The following is a 6,165-nucleotide window of genomic DNA, read 5'->3' as shown; positions in this document are numbered from 1 at the left end:
AACTATCCATTCCTTAAGTCACTCTTTACAGGTTGAAAACATTTTTGTAGTCTTTTAAACGCTTAGAGTATAAACGGTGGAAGTGAATTTAATTTTAACAAAAATCTTTGCTATAAAAATATTGCTATCCCTTCGTTTCCTTTCCCCTAACACAGGGTATAAGTAACAATACCATAGTACTGAACATTGTTCAAGAGCAGCAGTGTCATGTAGCAGTAGTAAAGAGCTACGTTTAGGGACTGGCAACCCAAAGATTGCCGTAAGATTTCCACGTGGGTCAATGTTGTTGTACCCATGGGCACTTTACCCGAATTCCCTCAACATGTGTCCAGCTGTAGATATAGATAACATTTAGCCTAAACATCGCAAACTATAGACTAACAGTGTATTCAAAGAAACGTAATGTAATTTATACATTATCGCAAGCTGATAACTGCACGTAAGAATTTAGTATTGAGACTGATTAATGTGTTCAATAGCTACACACCTAAACAGAGCACAGGATCCTCCCATCACATACAGGTATCAGTTAATTGCTTGCAAGTGTGATATTTCCAGCTCAAATGCATGCTCATTTTACTGCAAACATTCTGTAATCAAAACAGCAGATATGACTGAGCAGTATTAACATTCACCAATATCGATACACTTAAATTCTGTAAATAGGCTTTTGTAAGTGTCTGTCACAGAATGGAGGAGGACACTGTATTGGATGATATCAAGAGTGGAAATATATGGGTTCAGTGTATATGAGTCAGCCATAACAGCCATCCATGGCTTCACCAAGCAGTCCACTGATGCAGAGGGAGAACAATGCAGAGAAATGCAGAGATCATCCCGGGAGCACTGTCTGTGGAAAGCCTTTCCTGTAATTTTATAAAGTGCTTTGGCTCACACAAGCCTTTTATACTGTTATACATCTCATTTTAGTAATGGTATTTTGATGTTCTGAAGTAACTATCTGGAGTGTAACTTGTCTTCAGAGAGCTGATGTCAGGCAAAGAGGAAATCAGAATGTTTTGTAGTATGAATTTTCTGTAGACATAAGGGGTATCTGTCCTTTCACTGTACTGATTGATGGATACATAGTTAACTAAGTTCATCTGAAAGCAAGAATGTAGAATATCTTATATTAACCTAATCTTTAAATAGAGAATGACAACAATAAAACCATACATTTAAGTGAAACTTCAGGAAATGTTTTCTTAGGATATCATTTTTCTTTCCGATTTGAATTAAAAGCTAGCATTCCCATCTTCAAACCGTTTCCTCCCAGACATATATCATGAAAAAGGCTATTACAAGCATACACCAGTATCTGGAGAATTAGAGATAATCTACCATAGCTCCACTTTCTCACTGGGGCATTGTATGAATCTGACATTGGGATTGCACTGATATATTTCACATAAAGAGCAGAAATGACAAACAGTTCTCTGTAAATATCTCAGCTTGCTTTAAGGACATTTCACAGTGGAAAGTGAACTGCCACCTAAAGCTCAACCTGGCTAAGACTGAGATACTTTATATCCCCTCCAGTCCTCCCCTTTTCCAGACCTCTCCCTCAATCTAGACACAACAAACTATTCCATCAATAACACTCTTACTGTCAGACACCTTGGGGTAATGCTTGACAATCAACTGTCCTTTAGTGACTGTACAATGTATGGTAGTGTATGTACTTGACTCTTAGTTTTCTAGGCTGTCTAGTCTCAGGTTAGCGCAAGTTAACTTGTGGTAGTGCTTGAATGGTATTGTGCTCATATTTGCTGTTCTGGGAGTGTTGTTAGCCTGGTCTGAAGCTGTTGCTCGTTTAACTTGAATGGATTCACTTCTCTCTCATGCTGGAAGTTGTTCTGGATAAGAGCATCTGCTAAATTAATGTAATATCATGTAATGTAATGTAATGTAATGCAGCTATTTCAGCCCATTACACTCATACCTCAAAACATGTCAGCATGTAATTTTCTTGTAGCTGTTGATAAGTTCTTTCAGTATATTTAATTATGGATATAATAAAACCTGTAATGACTTCCCGTGGACTGCTTTAGAAATAAGGAAAAAATGTGTATTAAGTGGTACAACTAGAAGAAAAACATGATTCTTTTCCAAGTAAAATACCGAGATTCACTCAGAGAATTTATTGCCCGGAAGCTGGTGAACATAATGTATTCAATTATTGTATATGTTTGCATTTGTGTCATTCCAGTTTGCACCGGTATGTATTTAACATAAATCAATCAAGCACATCTAAAAGATTTGCCTAAAGATATTCATTTGAAAAAGACATGTCTAGGTTGTTTCGAAGCCAGTATATGATTTTGATTTGTGGCACACAGATATAAAAGTGGAGAATCGGAACTTTTAGACATGCTAACCATATTATTTAGACTGAGGCATGATGGATTGATGGCTGCACATCCCTACAAAAAGGGATCTTCCTTTGACATACTATAGTGTCCATGCATTCCAGGATAAGCATTCTGCTGAATGTGTAGTATAACCTGACATGTCTGCAACGCTGTGATCATAGCCACCTCATCATGAAGCACAAACCAGCAACTGCTTTGCGCTCTCCAAAAATACATGATGTTGTTTTGAAGGCTGTCTAGAAATAATTGGATTTTTGAGGGTTCACAAAGCTTGCCAACAGTTCCTTATGTGCAGCTTTTCTTACATAGCAGAGCATTGGCAAAGACAGCTTTTTTTAAGTAAATTAAATATTGTTGTGTGGGAGGATATAGCCAACAGTGCTGCGTCACCGACTGAGGTTGTTTATGTGGTGTGAGAAGAAAAATGATGTGATGTAAAAACACGCAGTTCCAAGTCACTATAAAATCATTTACAGCTTATTCAACATGCTCCTTTGTAGGAGTGTATGTAATGTATACAGTGAATATCACTGCTGTATGCCTTTTTCTACCAAACAGAAACAGATGTAAATTTCCACCTGTGTGGAAAACATTTACGAGAATTGAAGCAAATGCCACATTCATATCGAACTTCTCCTAGTCAAACGCAGTTCAAAGAAATGTCGCTTTCATAACATGAGGTTAAGTTATTTAACTTATTCTGCAGGGAACTCACATGACAACCACAATGGACCCTGTCATGACACTGAGGAACTGTTGCTTTGTGAATCAATGAAATGAAAGAGGGCCTTACTCCCTCTTTGGATAGAAGAAGAACCAAATATGATGCAGTCAATTTTCTTTGTAGTGACCCGTTGATGATAATCAATTCAGTTTCTCATAACAGCTTTACTGGACTATCCACTAGTACATTGTTATTAAACTGAGTGTGTCCTGGGCAATTCACCCAAATGAAAACAACTATTGAGCAGTGCTGGAAAAAATATATTTAATTAACCATGAGCTTTGTTCTCAAATGGTTGTCTCCCTACTTAAACTGTCATTGTTAACTTTTATTACCTATTTGGTGCCATTTAGGTTTACTGTACGTAAACCTGCAGCAAACCTGCAGATATCATTTACAATTTAATACAGATTCAGAACAATCATGCTTTGTTATTTGGAAAGATAATTTTTTGAACATGTGTAGGTATTAGATTGCAAGTGCAAAAGTTTTGGGTGAATCTTTAGAAAATAATAAACACGTTATACTTTAGTTTAGTGCTCATTGACAGTTCCCTCACAAACTATGTGAAAGAACCTGTGGACACATGGATGTTTATGTACCTTTGTAAATTTTTTGGTCTTCCAGTGAACACACTTTATGTTTCTCAACAGCATAGACCGTATCTGTTATAATTATAGGAAGAAAAGAATCAGTTTCATTCATAGATTTCAATCATGACTGAGCTCTATTTGAAGTTAAAATGTAAAAAAAAAAAAAGCAATTTTCCGATACAGCTCCCTACCTCCTGGGTCAGGTTTCATTTGATTGTGGAATTTTGTGGTTGGAAGACCCAGCCCAAAAATGGGACAGGAAAGAACAAGATAAAACAGAATGAGAGATTAGAATGATGAATTTATATGTAACACCATAAAATAACACACATTAATCCATTGCTTAAGCATAAGCAATGGATAAATGTTTCAAATTGGACACACAGCTATTATAGGCCTGTTTATAAGCAATTCTGAAGCAATGGAAAAACTACAGGATGCATAAATCTGAGGGACACTAACCCAGCAAACACAAAGACCCATCTAGTGCATTCATGTCCAAAATAAATAATCTGATTCCTTTCACACTCTTTCAAGCTTCCTTCCACAGACAGCCCTTTGAATTGGCCAGCACCAATAAATTACAGCATGCATGCTAAATAGTGTAACGCTGACTTTAGTTTCTGTAACTTTTTGCTGTGTTGTTTGCTATCAAACCAATTTAAATTTTATTATAGTTATTCATATTCTGTGCACAGCATTTTGTAACACAGATAAAATGTTTGGAAAAGTGAGTGTTTGACTTGATCTGTCCATGAATTGAGCAAACAGGCCCATTTTACCCTGTTCCTAACTGCATCAAATCCAGCAGACAAATCATGTCACATCAATCTGTGTGTTATAACTGGATATGCTGTCTTTGATGGTATATGCAGAGAATCTTAGCTTTTGCCACTACAAAACTCCACATCCTGTATCAGCCTGCAGCTATAACCCTGGCTGTCAGAACAGTTTGACAATTTACATAAACCACTTCCTTAGAGGAGGGTGTGATTGTTATTGTAGCCACCAGTTCTACTCTGGATGACAACTACTTAGAAGTAGAGAGGTATTTGTCAATTATGGTAAGACTTTCAATGTGAATATATTACTATATATAAACTGCCTTTAATACTGTGCATGATCATGTCTCCCTGATATCTTTTTCTTTATTGCTGTTTGCAAAGTTTTTGAAAGCAGAACGCTGGATGCAGCAGAAGTGACAACATGAAATAACTTTTTAAGCTCTCGTGCAGGCATTCAGCTCTTCTGTCATCATGGATCAAGACCACCAGCATTTCTCTCCTTCTCGTCTGCCACTCCGCAAGTGTGTTCACATGATGGATAGGCACGCGCCATGGATTAAAACTCCTTTCCGGATAGATATCAGAAAACACAATTCCACAGTGTGTTTTATCAGAATGAAGAACGGGACTGCCCAGCCACTCTCCCTGCCCGTCATACCTCAGATGCAAACTGTCTTCCAGAATCCCTTTACAATCATATCAGCATGCCTGCTGCCGTTTCCTGTGGAGATGCCTGTGTGAATGGATCTATTGTGACTATTTCCTCTTTCCACTGTGAGCCACATTACACATTCTGTTAGAGCACCTGCCTTTGATTCTATCAAGACTATAAACGCATGTTTTAAAATGAAATTAGATTTGTTTAATAATGAAACATTAATCAGAAGGGCTTGCTAATATCGAAAAAACAAAGCACTTCCTGAGGAGAATGATGTACAAAATGGTGTACACTAGGATGTCTCCTCTCTGCATTATCAGTGGAGGGCTGCTCCATCAGAGGAGACAATGGCACTAGTGAAGAAGACCCTGCTGTGGACAGAGCTCTATTCAGTTCTCAGAAATATCAAGGTCAGAATCTGAACAGGTCCATGTCTACACTCTTTTCTCCCACTTGAGCAAGATGACTAGGTGCATTTTTGGGATATCCATGGATATGCATTACAATGTTTGTCGTCACATTACAAACAAGGTCTGTTGTCTCCTGTAAAATCTGCATTCTCTTTGGAACTACTGACAGTATACCCTATACTCAAGTGAAAGGGTTTCAAAGGACATACCAGGTTTTTGTAAAGTGGCCTTGTGTAAAAGGCCCGTTGACGTGACATGTACTCGGTACTGTACCTCAGGCTGATCACTACCCCTGGAGTTCTACAAAAACCCGTCGGAAAAGGCTGGGACTAATGTTAGGCAACAAGCCAAAATTGATCAAAAATATAGTTACGGGGGAAAAAATCTACCTTATACTTCAAACATTTATGTGTATTTTAATGTAGTGTTTTCTTTTTTATTTCATATTTATAGTATAGTATGTCCGTCACTTGTAAGTTGCTTTGGATAAAAGCATCTGCCAAATGAATAAATGTAAATGTAACAAATGTCCTCACATTGATGCAATCTATACCACAGACTTTTTCAAGAAAACAGAATTGTTAAGCTTCAGTTATATTTGGAAATTAAATAAAATTTTATAG

The sequence above is a fragment of the Megalops cyprinoides genome, chromosome 11, assembly GCF_013368585.1.
Source record: "Megalops cyprinoides isolate fMegCyp1 chromosome 11, fMegCyp1.pri, whole genome shotgun sequence".
In the NCBI taxonomy this organism is placed as follows: domain Eukaryota; kingdom Metazoa; phylum Chordata; class Actinopteri; order Elopiformes; family Megalopidae; genus Megalops; species Megalops cyprinoides.
The sequence above is the reverse complement of the archived record's forward strand: the minus strand, read 5'-3'. Positions refer to the sequence as shown.